We start from the raw sequence: 20,798 nt of genomic DNA, 5'->3' as shown, positions 1-20,798 counted from the left end.
GTTTATTAGGTTCTGCAGACTTTTATATTTCGTTTACTGGTTTTTGTAGTATTTTTAATATTGTTTTTATCGGTTTACTTTTGTTAGGTTTTTCGTGTATTTTTCCTTTTTAGGACTTTTCCTTTCATGAATGAAAAGTCAAATTACCTTTTCAGAGCCACCTGGTGGATCAACATCTAAAAGTGGTCAACCGAAGCTTCTTTTAAATTGTCTGTCTAATTTACAGTGACCTAATGAATGTAACCAAATTCTGGAATGTTACGGACATATAATATTTGTTTCTTTCGAATATAGGCTCATATGATAGAACGAATTAAGAATTTTACATGCTATTTCTCTATACTGCCCTATTGCATTTCTGAAAAGAAAAACTAACTCGAAATCAAGTTTGCATTATTTATAATGGCAGAAACCAGTAATAATGGATATGGAACTGAAATAATGTTTCGACCTTCTCACTAAGATAATTTCACAATCACATATTCAGTCCGTATACACAATCATTTCCATTCTCTTTACCCACATTTAAAGCAAATCTACATCATTTTTCCAGACAAGGCCACTAGCTTTAAGATATCATTCGATAAGATGGCGGTTGTATACAAATCATCTTTGAATTTCCTTATAGACCGAATAAACCAATCATTAAACAAAGGTTATTTCTTTTTGGCTGTAACCATTGACAAATATGCAGACAGAATTTAAAATAGCCGAGTGCACCCATTATTAATCAACAGCTACAAGTGGCAGAAGATAGTAGTTGTCATATATACAGTTCTAATATTTTAACTAAAAATAAACAGTTTTTTTTTTGTGTGTGTGTGTGTGTGTGTGTGTGTGTGTGTGTGTGTGTGTGTGTGTGTGTGAGAGAGAGAGAGAGAGAGAGAGAGAGAGAGAGAGAGAGAGAGAGAGAGAGAGAGAGAGAGAGAGAGAGAGAGAGAGAGAGAGAGAGAGAGAGAGAGAGAGAGAGAGAGAGAGAGAGAGAGAGAGAGAGAGAGAGAGAGAGAGAGCGTATATATTGCTTTGCGGTGTAATACATAATCGAAATTACATTTAAATAATTATAAGCACACACCAATAATTAATTTAAGTAAACTTTATTTGTCATTCTTTCGAGAACAAGGCCAATAATGAATAATTAGACATTTATTTACAGCATTCTTCACAAGCACTAGGTTCAATTGTCGTAACCATGGCGACCAAACTTCAATTGTTGGAGACGAAAAAGTTTAGAAATAAAATCCTCCGTGATACATTCCACCATGATAAGGAGCAACACCTAAGTGTCCAATACCGTATCCATATACTCCTGGATGGACGCCCAATCCAGGTTTATTGATTGCCACAGCTGCAGGATCCTTGGGTTCTACTCCTGGTTCGTTGGTCTGTACATTGGCACGGAATCCGGCAGCATCTGCAACATAATTAACAATCCTTTGGCGTCCGTCAGCGACGGTAAGACCGTAGGAACCTACTTTGTTGCCCACTGCATCACCATGTTCGCGACGGAAAGTTCCACCAGTGGCATGACCCTCGTCATATCCGAAGGCATAGTTGCCGGCAATCTAGAGTAGAAATTTAATAAAAAAACGCTTTAGTATTTTTGTGAGTTTTAAAAAATTAAACCGTCAATAATTTTTAATTCTTAAATGGCATGATTTAATTGATTTATTAGAACTAATTAACATAATTCTATAAATGTATTGTCTCTCAATTTGCAAACTGATATATAATCCACCCCTTTATAATTTCTTTTGTTGAGCTAAATTATCGATGACCTTAAAAAAACGATATTGTCACTTACGTCTTGGGCTCGGGTTTGCACACTAGCTCCTCCTCCATAGAAACCCGGATGAAGAACGCCAATTGCGTTAGCGGCAACGAAAAGAACGGAAAAGATAAGAACCTAAAAAAGAAATTTAAAGAAAAATACATGGAAACCAGTTATTATTATTATTATTATTATGATTCAACGAGTTTAGAAAAATTAATAGTTGTTTATTTATTTTTAGGTTAATCCTGCTCACTAACCTATTTACATATTTGTAGCATAGGTAGGAAAGTATTTGATAAAAGTTGACAAAACACTGATTGTGACCACATAATAGTTCTTTCCATGCTAGCCATCTGGACAAAAATGTATACAAGAGAAATAATATGCAAGGTAATTGGCTCACCCCAATGTAGGGTATCATAATTACTATTGCAATTTCTTTCATTAAATTTTATAAAATTCATCATAACATCATATACTTTGATATGAATCTCACCTAATTCATCATCATCATCATCAACAACCATGGGTCCAATGCCCGTAGGTGCCCGTCTGCTGCCATCTTGATATGATTCTTCCATTGCATTCTATTTTGTGCAAGATGAATCAGTTTGTGTGCAGAGCTTCCGCACCATTTGACGATGTCATCGTCCCATTCTCTGTTTGGTCTTCCTTTTTTGTTCGTTTCCTTCAATCATCCCAAACAGCAGCATTTTTATTTTCCTCTTATCGTTCATTCTACACATATTTACAAAGAAAAGTAGTTTCCTTTTGAGTATTTTCTGGATCAGGTTTCCTTTTGGTTGTATTCGTCTTTAGATTTCCTCATTGTCCACTTTCTGGATTCAGCTTATTCTCAAGATCTTTCTATAGCACTTCCTCTCAAATGCTAATATCCTCCTTTCAGATTCTCTCAGGAGTACCCAGGCGTCGCATTCATAAAGCACGCTGCTGAAGATACAGGTTTCCACAATGCGCAGTTTAGTTTGCATCTTTATAGCTCGGTTCTTCCATATTTTGTCAATGGCCTTTAAAATAGTTGTTGCTCTGGCTATTCTAATTTTTAACCCTTTTTTTTTAGGGTCCAAGTCATGCGTCATCCAATATATGTGAAGCGTTCCATATTTTCCAATTTAAATCTGTCTATGGTAACTCTGTTCAGTAGCTCCTGTTGTTCAGATATCATTGTTTTAGTTTTTTCAAAGTTGACATTTAGTCCATATCTTTTTTGTTGAGTCTTCAACAGACGATGTTTTATATCACATAATTCATCGAACTTACGAATCACGAAAGTTCGATGAATTTTGCCAATATGATTGATATATTGGCAAAATTTTTATAACTAGAATATTATAATTGAGATTTGGTGTAAGGATAAAGGTAATAAAATTTTATTTGATTCTTAATATTCTAATATTTTTAAAATATATTTTAATAAAAATAAAAACTTAGAAATAATTTTAATAAAATATTATAGTTTTTTCAAAAAATAAATATATAAAAAAGAAATTTTATGAATATCATAGTATCCTTATCTAATACTTGACAATATACCATTAGTGCTTCAGGACTATCGAAAATCTTAATATATCGTTTTCTTAGTATATCTTTACGAAGTTAAATTTGGTCCTCAAAAGAAAAAAAAGAAATCTAAAAGGGCATTATTACCTTCATTTTTTTAGTTCCTTAAGACCTGATCGCTTAGGACGAATGTATTGGCAAGTAAATGTATTGCTTATAAAGGTTTCGTAAACCACGTGATCTAGGGAGATCGCCACACGGATGACCACCACCCGTTGCAAAAATGAAAACATTTTTCTTGTTTGTTAACAATGAAGGCCAAATTACAGCGAGAGAAATGCAATATTCGGACACATTCACTGACGGAACAAGTTCACCTAGGCAAATGTCCGTGTCTTTTGTTTTTTGACCTCGGTTTAAGTGGGTCATTTTGCGCGTCCTGTCGGAAGAACTAAACCACACCCTTGAAAGAAAGGCCAGAAGACTGGAAGAACCGATCACCGATCTTCTTAATTATATATCAGCGCAAAAAAAAAAAAAAATGATTTTATCAAAGAGAAGACAGTAAAATGTGTCTAGGACAGTGTAGGGGCTATTACAAGTCATATGAAAGAAACAACAGCCTCGTAATTGATTATTTTTGTTGAAGTTGATTCCATCTTTGCATAGATCGCCCTCTACGTGATAAATTTCATAAAACTAAATTTAATTACTAAAATATATTATTTAAAATGATTGCTTATTGATACATTTTTATGTCGTATATTATTTTATTATATTATAAGTAACAAAACTATAATAATAATAATAATAATAATAATAATAATAATAATAATAATAATAATAAAGTTGTTCGTGTGGTCTTAAGGAAAATTTCCAACATACTAGACCTCCAGAAGAAAAGGCAATTATGTATTTATATTACAAATATTATATAACTATATAATTATATATTTATTCTTCTTCGAAAGGCATTTCTGTCACACTCCTTCGTCTTTAGGCTTTTTCTTAAAAGTAGAAGCTTTACTTTTCATAGTAACAAGGATATTTTATAGAAAACGTTTACGTTTCTAATAAATTTAATTTTGGCACTTCAATATGTAATTTACTATGTGCTTATGTCTACAATATTCTTCACACACCATTTTTTTTTCTCTCTGAGTGCCGTTTATATTGATATCTTCGACTGCGCAATCTCGTAGAGCAATGGATGGTGATCATGATTATTGAATAGATTCTATGCAACTCGTAAAAAATTAGTCTATGAATGTTCATTGGGATTCACTATCAAATAACTTTTCTTCAAAGGACCGTAATAAATTGTATGATGTATGAGGTATGATGTACGAGAAATGGTGAGAATATGCGTGTAAGAGCGACAATGTAATATAACTGTGTTAATGAATGAGAGGAATGGGTTTTTATCATGGAAATGTTGACGAGGAGAGAACGAGTTCTACTTTGTATTCGTCCTGTTCGGACTCATCAAACGTGTGCAAAGATGTCTACATGTGTAAGGCATTAGAGAAGAATAGATATCTGTAAGTTATCCAAGTGTGTGATGCAGACTGCAGACAAGAGCATAAAAAAGAACATTTAGGTAGATAATTATGGTTGGGACCTCAGATTTTAGTTAATAGTGAGATCTGGATATCAGATATACTAACTAGTATCGAGTGTAAAGGGTACAGTATTTTAGGAAGGATAGACAGGGTAGGAGAAGAGGCGGCATGCTGCTAATATTAGTGTTGAGAACTATGATTGTAGTACTATTACTACTAACAGTATTTCACGTGGCAGTGAGTTTGAAGCCATCTGGTGTGTGTGGTGGAATCTACCGATCTAGCAGTTCTGTAACATGTAATTGTATCCTGGTAGATTCCACCGCACACCAGATGGCTCCAAACTCACTGCCACGTGAAATATTGTTTTCTACCAAATAGAAAAGATGAGCGCAAAAAGAATAATCATAATGGGAGACTTTATTTATCCAAAGATTGATTGGGCAGCGGTAGAATCTCATGAGAAGATTAAAAATGCATTTATTTAGCTGTTGCTGGACAACATCCTCAAGCAGCATGTGACAGAAGGAACTTGAGTTCGAAGAGTGTTAGATTTGAGTATAGTGTCAGAGGGTGTTTTTGTAGTTAGAGATGTAACTATTGTGCCTGTGGTTAATGACAGTGATCATGCGATACGCACCTTGGGAAGTGACTAAGTTTATGAATGTTCCATTGAGAAAAGGTTCCATGCTGAACTACAAAGCAGGAAATTATGATCAACTGAGGAGTATATCGAGTTCAGTGGAATGGGATCGGTTGCTGGATGGAAAGGATATCGACAGTGCATGGGAAGCATTTAAACAATACTTAAATGATGCGATATCAGAATGTGTCCCGAGAGTCCGAAGAATAAATAGAGTAGGAATCAAATGGATGTGTAATCGTATTAAGCAAGGGATTCACAAGAAAAGGATGATGTGGAAGGAATACCGTGTGCATAAGGACGATGTCCGTTATCAAAATTATAAACATCAGGCTAGAATAGTCGCAACTATTGTACAGAAAGCAAAGTCTGATTATGATAAGAAACTGGATCTGTGTGCTAAAGACAACCCACAAGAATTCTATCGATATTCTGTAAGTAAACGAAAGACTAAATATGAAAGAATAACTCTTCTAAATGCAGATGGCGTGAGGGTTTCAGATGTAGAAGAGGTTGTTCAGTTAATTAGTGCCCATTTCGTTAAATGCTATCAAATTGGTGAACACAACATTGAGCTCACTGCTACCTCTTCACTGGATGAAGAAACTCAGGTCTATGAGGACGAGGTATTACAGTTTTTGCACCAACTGAATAAGAATTCAGCAATAGGAACTAATGTGATATCAGCACGTGTGCTAAAATAGTGTTCAGGTGAATTAACTCTTCCTTTGACCAGGCTGTTTAATATGAGTCTCAGAACAGGGAAGATTCCGCAGGAATGGAAAGAATGCATGGTACTCCCATTGCACAAGGGTGGTGCAAAAACCGATGTATCCAACCATCGACCAATCAGTATCTCAGGGGTGGTGATAAAGATTTTGAAAAACTTTTGTTAGGGATCGCATTCAGAAATGGTTTGACAGTGAATCTTCTCTTTGCAATGAGCAATATGGGTTTGCTTTAGCAACTTGCTTACATTCTATAACAATATTACCATCGAACTAGATAAGGATAATAGATACCTCATGATACGTTTGGATTTTGCTAAGGCTTTTGACAGAATACAGCATAGTAGACTGTTGAATAAATTGGAGAATATGGGTTTGGATTATAGAATATTAGTGGATATCAGGACGGCTGACTGGCAGATATCAAAAAGTGATATACTGGAGATGCAAGATTTAAGGTAACTACTGGTGTACCGCAAATATCAGTGCTTGGTTTATTGTTATTCAATCTGTACATTAATGATATTAGGAAGGAGCTGACAAGCGAAATACAGCTATTTGTGATGATGCAAAGATAGGTAGTGTAATCGGTAATGTTGCTGATATGGAATACTTGCAGATTTGAATAGGCTGGAATTGTGGGCATGCGAAAATGGACAAATCTCAGTAAATGTAAAGCATGCACTTCGGCGTGATTAGATATCCAATGTATTATATTGGTGGGACTGTGCTAGAAGAAACTGATGAGGCTAGGGATCTTTGGAGTGTTAGTAGATAGGAAGTTGAAGTTCAGAGGTCATGTAGCAAATACAGCTCAAACGATAATTGCAATGCCGAAACGGCCGTTCACATGTAAATATAAGGCTGTAATTTTGCCTCTTTACAAAGCCTTGATAAGACCTCACTTGGGCTATTGTGCGGAGGTCTGGTCTCCAGGTTTCCGTTCTGATTCTGATATAGTGAAGAGAGAGAGAGAGAGCAAAGGAGAGTGTTAAAAATGATATTAGCATTGTGGAAAACTGATTATGGTGACAGATTGAGAATTTGTAGACTGCAGACACTAGCAAACAGGAGAAAGAGGGTTGATATGATTGAGACTTACAAACTGCTCATTTCTGCAGGATTTATAGGATTTCTTATTTTATGGAAGGTGGGGAAAGAACGAAGCGCATCTTTGGAAGCTGAGAATGAATGCTGCTAAGAAGAGGATGAGGGCTAGATTTTTTTCTCATAGGGTGGTGCGAGATTGGAATGGATTGCCATTGGATGTTGTGAGTGCAAGAAGTGTGAATGAATTCAAGAATAAGAATGATAGCTGGTTTGTTTAGTACGGGGCCTCCCTCGAAGAGTCCATAACTCTCTGGAGGTCTGTCTTAATAATAATAATAATTATAATGTGTCGGTTTATCCTATCTGCATAGTATATTCCCTCTGTCTATTGATTGAATCTCTGTCCGTTTATCCCGTTTTTGAGCTGGGTTAAAAAGATCCCAAAATTCCCAGAGAAAAAAGTTCTGCCACACTGTATATGAGATCGACTAACCTACCTACAGTTGAAAAGCTCTTATAAACATTCTTCAAGTGCTATAGAATTCTATTCAACGCAGATCTTTTCGTCATAAAGCAATATGAATGACCCCTGACCTACGGAAGCTCATCTATATTTTGAACTTTGTATGTTAACGTTGAATTCAAATCTAAATATGAAAATTCTAGTATGATTCAAAATGGCTCAATTGGTTCAGTTGGAGATGTTTGTTAGTGTAAGGTTTAGTTGAATAAAAACGTGTTTGGGATCGTGTGAAAATACTTCGGTTGTTCTGAACAAATCGTTGAACTTCAAAACAAAGTAGCATACTGTCTGGTAGCTAGGTGAATAGGGTGCTTCCCACCAATTAGTTACGGGTTCTAATCTAACTGGTTGTTACCGCGTCGATTATGGAAGCCTGAAGTGAGTTGAAAATTGTTTCATGTTCGGGTACTAGAGTATGGTTTCCGACGTAGCAGTCTCTTAGTCCACCTACGGTAATAACGTATAATAGGTTTATAACATTACCTGGGCGAGATTTACATAAAAACACAGGATGGATATGAAATAATTTAATGTTATTTTACGTCAAGAGATGAATCATCTAAAAGATTTGGTGAACTATTATTGAATCATGGCACCAAATTAGTAGATGAATGCATAGACTCTAAAGACCATTTGAACAGCAAGGATTTATCTTACTTTTTTGTTATAACAATCCCACATACAACAGTTTTCAAAACCCACACATCAGTACCATGTGTGCATAAGACTCAATTGGAAAGTTTGTAGATTTGAAACCAGACGTTAAATAGAAGTTAGCAGTAGATGATTATGTTCGTATAGTCTGAATGATAATAAAATCCTGATGGTGGCGATCAGTACTGCAGAAGAACCATTTTTTTTTTGAAAACTTAGCAAAGAGATACTTCAATACAGACACAATATTAAACTCGATATCTGAAATAAACATCTTTATTCCAGAAAAGCGTAAAAATGCCTCGCAATTAAATAATCGAAGCCATACCTTGATTTGCTTGTGAACATAGTAACATCAAGTTGAAAGCTGAATTTTAATCTTCAAAGAAGATAAAAATTGTTGTTTATGATGTTTTGTAATGGGAATATTCTTGAGTGAAATTTAAACTGCTGAATAACAATGTAGAAATTTTAATTTGTCTGATGTTTTTAACGCATACCGTACCTATTTCAGGTATATATTATTCTATGATGAGCCACTATCTATTAATTTCTCAGAGGTCTTCTGTTGCTTAGAATAAAAGAAGTCCTTTGGTTGCAAGCCCCTGGGTTCGAGTCCAGCCAAGATTTCCAGAACGTCATCATATAGTTGTTCAACCAAATGTCAGTTAGCCGATTTGATAGTTAGCCTCCTGGAAGGTCGACTTTTTCATACATAAAAAAAAAACACAATTTTCACACAACTCAGATAGGACTGACCACCACTTCGTCATGGCAAGTCACTAAGTTAACATGAAAAGGGAAAATAGGATGAAACAATCTTCGCAATCAGTATATTGGTAAGAAAAAATACGTTTACGCCCAAATTAATCAACAGCATCCAAACTTTATAATTTTATAAAATAATTTAAAAAAAAAAAATTAAATTACTTGAATTCATATAGGTTTGCGCATTCGAGTACAACTTGCTTAAACCATCTCGATTTTGTCTGAATATTTGGATCGCAACAAAACTGTCGACGTTAAAAAGTTCGGTGATCCTCCCTTCCCATGTGTATGAAGAATTCTTTGCTTGGATTAATTAAAATTATAACCATCGTATATGTACGTGGGCTGTTCAATAAGTAATAAGACTAATTTTACTGTGGCGAAACCACTCCTCACAATATTAATTTCTGTGGAATAAAGAAATGTTGCTCTGTATTAACAAAAGAGGTTGATAGATGGCGTATACGGGCTGATGTGCCAGAGTGTCACGTGACTAAACGCAAGTGCTCATCGGCGCGTCTACGAGGCACAACCGGTCTTCGAAATGGAAGCATCCTTGGAACAGTGTTATGCGATTACATTTTATGTGCGTTTGCAAAAATCGGCAACGGACACTTTTAACATGATACGCGAAGCTTTCCACCATGAAGCAATGTCGAGGGCAAGTGTATTTCGCTGGCATAAAACTTTTAAAGAAGGAAGGCAAAATGTGGAAGATCTTGAACGTGAGGGAAGACCTTCAACGTCCATCACAGAGACAATGATCAACACAGCAGCGATTATCATCAAGCACGTCAAAAGGAAGCGTCCATTGCTGAAGAATGGCTTCTTATTGCACCACGATAATGCAAGACCACATAGTGGACGTTTTGCAGAAGAACAACACAGATATCCTACCACACCCTCCATGCAGTCCTGATCTCGCACCGTGCGATTTCTGGCTGTTTCCTCAGCTCAAGAAACCACTAAAAGGCCGCCATTTCGAAAGCAACAAAGCATGTGTAAAAGCTGCGGAGGCGGTTTTGAAAGAACTCTCGAAAAACGGACTTTCACATGTGTTTAAGAAGTGGACGCAACGTTGCGACAAATGCATCGCGTCTCACAGTAGTTACTTCGAAAAAGACCATGTAAATGATGACGATTAAAGGTAATCTGTTTTCTGTATAAATATAGTCTTATTACTTATTGAACAGCCTACGTAAATCGTGATGTATTTATTATTCAACTTGCTAACTTTCACTATTCTAACGTATTTTATTTCTAAGAGTTATTTATAAGTACTGATAAATCCATTGCATACTAAAAATTTCCATTCGCTTGTTTTTAGGTCAGGATTCCGGTTACTGCCTTGAATGCAGCCGATCTGCAGGTTTCGTTTACATCGAGTCACGTGACGCTTTATTTGCAGTGAGAACTTGAAAACTGGATATGCGTAGAAAAAATGTTTCCGGCGGCAAATCATGAATGATACACGGAGATCACCGCAAGATATGAGAGGGTCAACTAGGCCCACCAAACTTTAGTTTAATCACTTTTAAAACCAAATATTGACTACTTTCTCTCTCTCTCTCTCTCTCTCTCTCTCTCTCTTTTGCTACGGTTGTATTGTAGGGTTTGTGATTACACTACTTTTCTGGCTGTTCAGTTTCCTCAATAGGTCTCTCGTTGTTCCTGTTGATACGTCTTTTTTCTTAAACTTTGCTGTGGTATTTTTAGGTGTAAACCACAGTGAATAATCTAGGCTAGTTGTTCTCAACGTAAGGTAACGTTTAGGGGGGGGAGGTATACCGTGAGAGCTCAAAAAGTCACTAGATCTAGTAACATAGTCATTAAGTTGGGAACACTGATACTGATTAATTTTTTGCAATTTATCTCACTTGCGGTGCTTAAAGTTATTTTTAGTCTTCAGTTTACTGCGATGTTAAATGAACGTGTTTCTAAAGTGCCTTGAAATATGGATAAATGGTTAATTAAGAAGAAAAGTGACGTGGAGCCGGAGCAGATTGCTTCTACATCTACGACTACATCATCATCCCATGTGAGTAAAGAGGTGGATTCAGCAGTAACTAAAAGAACATTAAATGTTAAACAATCTAGCGATAAAAAATTAAAAAACGCAAATCATATTTATAATTTGGCTTTACATGGGCAGGAAATTGTTCTACAACCAAATCCTCAGTGCGTTGTTTTCTCTGAAGTCCTGTCACAAAATTCTACGAAACCGTCTCTTTTACGGCGACACTTTGAAACAAAACATGAGCATTTAAAAATAAGCCATTAAGCTATTTTGAACTTTTTTGGTGACTTTAGTAGTAGATAAACCGTACTTAAGCATTTTTTGGTGTAGAAGAGCAAGAAAGTGCACTTAAAGCGTCTTACAAAGTAAGCCTTCAAATTACCAAAGCCGGAAAGGCCCACCCAATAGGCGAGCCACTCATTCTTCCAGAAGCAGAAGAAATAGCTTCTTGTACGTTTGGTCAAAAAGAGGCAAACCTTGTCAGAACCATTCGTTTATCAAACGACAGTTTCCAGTAGAATTAAAGATATGACCTGTAATAACAAGGACCAACTCATTCAAGCTATTCAATGTAGCCCGTGGTTTGCCACACAAGTAGATGAGTCCACAGATGTAGCTGGGAGAGAGAGCTCAGTTACTTACTTTTGTGCGTGGAAAATTCCGGGATGCAATATTTGAAGATATTTTAATGTGTAAGCCTCTTAAAACATCTACTGCGGGTGAGGATATTTTTAATATGATTGATTCATTTTTCGCCGAAAACAACCTTCAATGGAAAAATTGTATTTCTGTAAGTGCTGTTAAATGTCTCCCTGATGATTTGTAAAGAGTTCTGGATGAAAGATCTCGAAGTATTGACTTTTTGTTTTTAATTATCTGTGAAGAAATGGGTAGACAGCATCAGAGATTGGATTGCTGTTTCACACAGAAGTACGTTGATTGTCACGAGGAAATGTTCTTTGCCGTTTATTTGAACTCCACAATGAAGTATGCCTTTTTTGTTCATAGTTGAAAGTCGACCACGAGTTTCGACTTTCTTTGAGACTACAAGGCTTAGAATGACTTCTACAATTAGCATATTTAGCTGACATTTTTTAAAACATGAATATTTGGAAAACTTATCATTGTAAGGAGACAACGTTGATGTGTACTATGTTGAGAAGAAAACAGAGGCCATGGTAAAGAACATTTATCTCTGGGCAAATGGAATTAAAAAGAACAGCTGTGACCAAGTTTAGCGACTAGATTCATTTCTTAAAGAAAATGAGCAGACTTCGAAGACATCACTCAACAAATAACCATTCACTTAGGCCAGAGGTCTTGAACGCATGGCCCGCAGAGCTCTTTGCCGTGGACCTCCGGCCATTTTGAAAAAATAACTGCTTAACATTAAAATGCGATTAAATAAAAAAATAATTTCAAATGAAGTAAGCTATACTGCGGTATTTAGAATTGTGAGATGCTTTCCAGATTCACAAGGAATGCTATGCGTTTGATACTTTACATAAAATCCCATAAAAATAAATATTAAATAGACATGCTTCATCAGCCATCTACCAGCGCCAAGCGGTACTTAAGTACTAGTACTAACGTCGTAGATAGATGGCTGAAGCAGTAGTTCGCTCGAATGCGCTGTACAGTGCCTTCCAGATACATCTCGAAGGTTCTCGATACTTCGTTATTTTCATATAAATACAAGAGGATCTCATCTACAGTCAGTCGTGAACAGTGTGATATTCGTGTATAAGTGCACGCAGGTTCGTCGTGTCAGCCATAGCCTATTGTAATTTTATATTGCTAGACTGTTTTCATTAGTGTGAGACATATTCAGTGGATAATAACCGTTACACGGCCATTTTGGATCATTTTTTGGGTTCGCCTTCCATCACTATGGCGCCTACAAGTAAAAATCGTAAATCAAGTGATTCTTGTCCGGTTTTTAATGAAAAGTGGACCAATTTGTACTTTTTTGTGCCGATCGACGATAAGCCAGTGTGTTTAATTTGTCGTGAGTCAGTGTCAGTATCAAAAGAATACAATATAAACGACACTATGAGACAAAGCATGCGTCCAATTTCGATCACCGTCAAGGGCGGCTTCGTGTGGACAAAGTGACCCGTCTCCAAATTGATTTAAAATGCCAGCAGGGTACGTTTAAAAGGCAGGGGGAAGAAAGCGAAGCGTGCGTCAAAGTAAGTTTTGTAAAAATTGCTAAAAAAAATCAAAAGCCTTCTTGGATAGCGAGTTTGTGAAAGAGTGTCTCATCGCTGCTGGGGATATTCTGTGCCCAAATAATAAGGAAGCGTTTAAAAAACCGAGTTTATCTGGGTAACTGTAGCACGCTGTGTCGAAGAACTTGCCAATGACATTGAAGGAACTTTAAAAAACGGTCGTCCGAATTTACGTCATATTCACTTGCTTTAGATGAGAGCACAGATGCGAAGGATACAACACAACTGGCTATCTTTGTCTGTGGCATTGATCAACAATTCACTGTGACAGAAGAACTGCTAGCGCTCATACCTTCAAAGGGAACGACGAAAGGCACTGATATTCTTGAAGCCGAGAAGAAAACGCTCCAGCGTTTCGACCTCAGCTTAACCAACCTGGAGGGTGTGGTAACTGATGGTACTCCTACTATGGTGGGAAAGAACGAAGGGTTTATTGCGCTGCTACAGGAAGAACCGGAACTAGAAGGAAACGTTTCGTCCATTACCACAGTTTAATCCACCAGGAGAATTTGTGCGTGAAAACTATTGGATTTGAGAATGTCATGAAAGTTATTGTGACTGTCGTTAACATTATTAGAGCAAGAAGATAGAATCATCGCCAATTTCAAGAGTTTTTGACTCAAGAGTGCGAAACGGATCTCGGCGATGTGGTTTATTATAGTGATGTGCGTTGGTTGAGCAGAGGGAAAGTTCTTAAAAGAGTCTTTGACTTAAAGAGCGAAATATAGCAGTTAATGCAAACCAAGGGGAATCCGTTTGCTTAATTTAACGATGCGAAGTGGATGACATACTTTGCCTTTGTGACCGACATCTCGTTGCATATGAATGACCTAAATACGCGGCTACAATCCAAAGATCAACTGGTGCACACTCTGTTTGATCACATCAAAGCTTTTGTGGCCAAGCTCAAACTTTGCAATCACAACTCGCAAAACAAGACTTTTTTTGCGAGTTGTGATTGCCTTTTCAGCTCATTTTCAGCTTCTCGCTGAGTCCAACTGTTCGTCTTTTAATGAATACGCTACAATATTAGCCGTGTTGTGAAGTGAGTTCGAAGAGAGATTTAGTGATTTTCGTAACCAACAGTCTTCTTTAGATTTATTTTCAATGCCATTCAGTGTCAATGCTGTCGAAATGCCAGGCTCAGTACAAATGGAGCTGCTTGAACTCCAAAACAACTCTGCTTTGAAAGAAAAATTATTCATTATGCCCTTGTTTACATTTTACAAAGACTACATTTCTAAGGACACATTCCCTAATCTTCGCCGGCATGCTTTGATGATGTGCGCTTTGTTAGGAAGCACATACTTATGTGAGCAATTCTTCTCCAGAATGAAGCATGTGAAGTCCAAGACAAGAACTCAGATTACGGACCAACATCTCGAGAATACTCGGCTCATAGCGACTTCCAACATTGATGCCAACATCGACAAGCTGGTCAAAAAAAACATTGCCAAGTTGCCCATTGACATTGTAAAAAATGAATATTTTTTTTTCATTAAATTATCTTTTTTCAAGTATTGATTGTATTTACTTATCATGAACAGGACTCTTATCTGCGCTCCTAAAGCTCAGTTTGTTTTTTTTTTATAGGATTTTATGTAAAGTATCAAACGCACAGCATTCCTTGTGAATCTGGAAAGCATCTTACAATTCTAAATACCGCAGTATAGCTTAGTGGCCCGCGAGCTTCATTGAAATTTTTAATGCGGCCCGCACTGTCTGAAAGGTTGAATATCCCTGATTTAGGCACTCTTAAAACTCTTATAAGGCAGTATTTTGCAACCCCCCCGATGAATCTCGCAAGAATGGATTCGCGATACCTTCGCATTTGATTTGGAAAATTGTAAGCTTCCATTGTCCAATAAAGAAAAGTTGATTGAGGTGTCTTGTGACAGTAGTTTAAAAAGCATTCCAAAGAGCTATTGATTAATTATTGGATTGGAATGGAGAAGGAATATCCGACTTTGTCAAAAGTTGCAGTCAAATATTTATTACCTTTCACAACAACTTGTTTATGCGAAACTGGTTTTTCATCTTTAACTGCTTAAAAAAATAAAATAAGAACAGGATGGATGTTGAAGATGAATTGCGACTCTACCTTAACAAGATAACCCCAACCATTGACGAACTGTGCAAGCATAAACAAGCGCAAACATCTCACTGATTATCCAGTAAAATGTTCATAATTTTATAAGATTTGCATATATATATATGCTTAATTTTATTCCCATTGTTATTTTATAACTATAGTTTTTAATCCATCTATTCAAGGGGTACGACAGTTACATACACATTTCCAGGCGGTACGTGAAGCATAACAGGTTGAGAACCACTGATCTAGACAAGTAAAATCAGTATTCAGTAAGAGGAACCTCTGGTTATATCAAATACCATTTTACAAAAAAAAAAAAAAAAAAAAAAATCATATTGCATTCTTAACATGTGTTTCAAAGTCATTCCTTAATTTTTAGCTTATTTAGATTTCCTATTTATCAAAGAGAATACACACTAAGTTTTGTAAATTTCTCTGATAGAAAAACCAGAACTGAAATGTAATTCAATAAACTGTATAAATAATTTAGTTATAGATTATTATTATAACATTAATACATTTTGAAATTCAATTAATGTTTTTTGTTTTTTTTTTAATTTTTCATTTTTTTTCTAGTAGATTTTCAAACACCTTTTTATGTATATTATCAAAATAATACTAATACAATGCTAATAAAGTGTTTTGAAATTAGCTTGAAAGTAAATCACACGTAGAGAACAGAAATGGTTTTGATTATTTTATTTATTCACCCTATTCTCATACAACGTCACCGTGGGACTGCAAGGTATGTGTAAAAGGAACAGCACACGAGAGTCACCACAGGAAACTACCACATGCGGAAGGGATCCACAAAACACATGCAAGCACTAGAATTCATTTTACATAACCATAGCACCGAAAAGCCTTAATCGGCGTATCGCCGAAAGCAAGTTAGAAGTAAAGTCCTCCATGGTACACTCCACCGTAATAGGGGGAAACACCAAGGTGTCCAATACCGTATCCATATACTCCGGGATGAGCACCCAAAAAGCCTGCCTTATTGATGGCTACAGCTGCAGGATCCTTTGGCTCAACACCTGGTTCGTTGGTGTGTACATTGGCGCGGAAACCAGCACCATCTGCTACGTAATTGACAACTCGTTGGCGTCCGTCAGCGACGGAAAGGCCATATGAGCCTACCTTGTTACCCACGGCATCACCATGTTCCCGACGGAAGGTACCGCCGGTAGCATGGCCTTCGTTGTAGCCGAAAGCATAGTTGCCAGCAATCTGATTGGAAGAAGAAAAAAACACACTTAACACTAACATTATAATTAATAATATAAAAGCTGGCATATTATAATACTGATTATATTTCTGAAACATTTTCACATTTATTTAGAAATTACATAGATTCTTAAAAGTGGGTAAATAAGCCGTACTAATATGGGCAAAAAGAATTACAGTTTATACGCAGATGAAACTTACATCTTGTGCACGAGTCTGTACACTAACGCCTCCTGGATGAAGAACGCCAATTGCATTGGCGGCAACGAAAAGAACAGAGAAGATAAGAACCTATGACAGAAAAATGAAGAAAACATGAAGTCACGAGTGTTGATATTTTTAACACAATTCATATAAACAAAAATTACTTTTTTCTCTCTCATTATCATAATAAATAATCCTACTTATTCTTCTGAATAATTTTTTTCTAATTGTTTAGAATTGCTACAGAAACTAATTGGTTCTTAGTAGTTGAACAAAATGAAGCCCATGTTCCCATGAGGCAATATTGCAGTGGCTGAAGTGCACATGCGCCACATTTCCATCGGATCCTCGGAAAGCCTAGCCGTTAGAATTTTAAACTGTATTTTATTTATTGTAATTTTATTTATTTATTTATTTATTTATTGTTATTTTAGCTATTTATTTAATACAACCGCACGTCAATAATTTTATTCTTTCCTACATAAAATTCTAGATTACATCAAATGAATGTATTTTAACGTATTTTCCCTTAGTTATCCAAAACATTATAATAAACTTTCAGTAGATCTAATATTAACATATAAACATTTTTTATATTTAAATTACCTAAAAGAAACGTAACATTTTAGCAAATAATAACATATACTTATTTTATTTAAAATATTTTATTTATTTTATTATTTTTTTTTTTTAAATTAAGAGTTTAATAATAACCCATTCTTTGTTTTGTATAAAATAATTAATAAGTAAAATCCACGGAGAAATAAAATTTTGGTAATTCTCGGTGTGGCAGCCGGGCCAAGAATAGCCCCACCCCACTGAAGCCCATGCATGTCGTACGAGGCGACTAAAACGAGACGAGTTTCGCTCTCTTAGGTTTTCTGCCGAAATTTTGCTCCCGGTGGGGGGGGGGGCTTGCCTGAGAGAGCATTTTGAGTCTCTGGGGAGGGTGTTCTCAGGCGTGGCCCGTGAGGGTCCTTGTGGGTGGATGCTTTTCCCTGGAATATGAGCGGTTCTGCTCAGTGGTGGGGGAGCCCGTCACTGAGTAGAACCAACGCTGAATTGGACCGTATTTCGGCCACTCGTACTGAGTGGTCTGGGAGATCGTCTTAATTAATTTTTAGAGAGGGCTTTTTCTTACATACCAACTCCACTGTAGCCCGCGCATGTTGTACGAGGCGACTAAAATGGGTACCTCGGGAGGATAATAGATGGCAATGCTATAGCCAATGAAGTTTTAACTGAGGCTCGGCTGTTGCTTACCCTCCTGCCATGATCAAAACTTATAGCTCTATATTACATTTTCCATATCCATACATTTTCTTTACCGATAACGTGGAATATGGAGAGCATTTTTGCTTCGCCCATCTAGCAAAAAAAAAAAAGATATTACTTGTGAGTGCTTGATATTATTATTATTATTATTATTATTATTATTTTGGTCTTTTCACTACTAGGCTTATATTCAATTATATTTAATACATTATGTGCGTCCATTTGCATCATTAAGTAGCAGCTAACTTAATTTGCTATTGTTCGAATATCACTCAAAATAAATTCAGTGTTGCGTAAAAACGACTTACTAGATGCGAAGAAGTCTGTCTTAAATTTATCGCAATGCCGCTCAATTATAGTATCAGTTTCTATACCAAGTATTGCAAAGAGAAACTTAGTGATACGATATCCATCGTTTGAAACTGAGAGTTTCATCTAACTCAACTGAAATACGTCTAAACTCTGGATGATAATAAACAAAGAGGATAAACCTAAGTCATTTCTTATTACTATGGTAAAGCAAAGAAGAAATACTCACCTTCATTTTGCAGTAGTTTCCTGGAGTTTTGGTTCCTTCGAACGTGTGCTGATGGAAGTATGGAAGGGCACCGTTTATAAAGGATTCTCAAACCACGTGATCTCTAGGAGATAGCCACGGATGATCACCGTCTTCCGCTAAAATCGAACTTCATTTTTCTTTTTCTTTTTTTTTTTGTTTTGTTGATATTGAAGGTCAAGTTAACGGTTGGAAGAACTGTAACATCTGCTAAGATTTGAACGGGTTCACTTGGCGAGTGGGTCCACATCTTTTGTTTTTGACCTTGGTTTAACTGGGTCATTTTAGAGAGTCTCGCCTGAAAAACTAAACCACACCCCGGAAAGAAATGTCAAGAGAACAGAAGATAGATCAATGATCTTCCAAATCATTGATGACTGAAAAAAAAAAAACAACAACTAAAGATATTATCAGCGATTAAAGAAGAAGAGATACAGGAGGGATTGCGGGAAGGTCGGATAATCGAACGTCTGATGAAGGACTCTTATCAGACGTGATGGCCTCAAAATATTAAATATTCGGATTCCCGTCTGTATTGTGAAAACGATGTATAAAATATGACCCTAATACTGATCCTAAGCTTAATATTATGTAGTCGCAAGTTTTCAGATATTCCATGCTTACCTTAGTGGTTTGTAGGTTATTTATTTATATATTTTTCAAAATTTGTCATCCGATGCTTTCCCTCAAAGAATTATAAACTCAGTGTCCATCACTATGATACGACTGTGTGGAATAATTTTTTTAATCGAACTGGATTATTTTATAAGTGAATATCACCTTTACATATGAGAACATGAGTCTGTACTTCAAGATGTGAAAGTATGTGTTGTATTTTCGACTGATGATTAGTTAGTGATGTCTATATGAATAAGAAAGATTTTGCTATCGTGTAAATAAGCCCAACCAACCAGAAAATACATGCTTTGACAGATCTAACAGGCTATGGAGATGGGATTAATCCCAATCACGAGAGTAATTCAATTTCTATGAATCTAAGTTACTTGGACTTGAATAGCTGTTTAGCTTAACATATTAAGTTGAAGATAAAATTTTTAAATAATTATCTAAAAACTCAGGTTTTATAAAGATTGTAAATCTATATATATATATATATATATATATATATATCACATTAGTACCGTGGGTAGCCTAAAGATTTTTTAAAATTAATTTTGTTTATAATTTTCGTACCTTTAATTCATGTTTACCTGATCCAGAAACGATACTGTAAGGACCAAACATGGACCTTTCCAAGCCACTTCAGGCCCCGAAAAAACAGGCAGTTGTCTCATTCCAGGCGACCAAATTCAACTCATCTAAAGACAATTACAAACATCTATGCTCGCGGCGGGATTCTAACCGCAACTTCTTGATTGGAGAGGTGATATGGTCGGCAAACAGTTACGCATTATGAGTGGAAGATATTAATTTCATTACTATATATACTGGTTTAAACTTGAAATGAAATTCCAGAAATCATTTAATTTTGTCTTATTACTATCCTATTTGTAAAACGCATCAATTCTTTGTGCCTTTTTATCTACCAAAGAGAGAACCCTTCAGGGAAATTTACTGAAAGTAGTTCAATTAACCTCTGGTAGCATTCCACACCTAGTATGGAATGCTACGATCTCGTGTTCCTAGCTTTAACAACTTTAATTGACTGAAATAGTGAGTTCAGCGGTGGATTTTTCTGATTTCTGAGTTTAAAATAAAACCTTAACAGGAATAAAATACTAATAATAATAATAATAATAACTACCTGCCTGCGACGAAGATAAACTCACGAAGTGTGACTGGAAAAAAAAAAGTGAGGTCACTTGTTGAAGTTTCAGATCTGGAGTTATAAAAATTAATACAGAGCTAAATAGATACTACCCATATACAGGTATCCCTCGATTAATTAATCCCTCTATGTTACCGCGTATATCAAAATCGCGTTAATCAAATATAATAATTAATGGTAA

This window comes from Typopeltis vanoorti, chromosome 19 (assembly GCF_054136105.1).
Source record: "Typopeltis vanoorti isolate ZY-2024b chromosome 19, IOZ_Tvanoo_1.0, whole genome shotgun sequence".
Classification (NCBI taxonomy): domain Eukaryota; kingdom Metazoa; phylum Arthropoda; class Arachnida; order Uropygi; family Thelyphonidae; genus Typopeltis; species Typopeltis vanoorti.
This window is presented reverse-complemented; position numbering follows the sequence as displayed.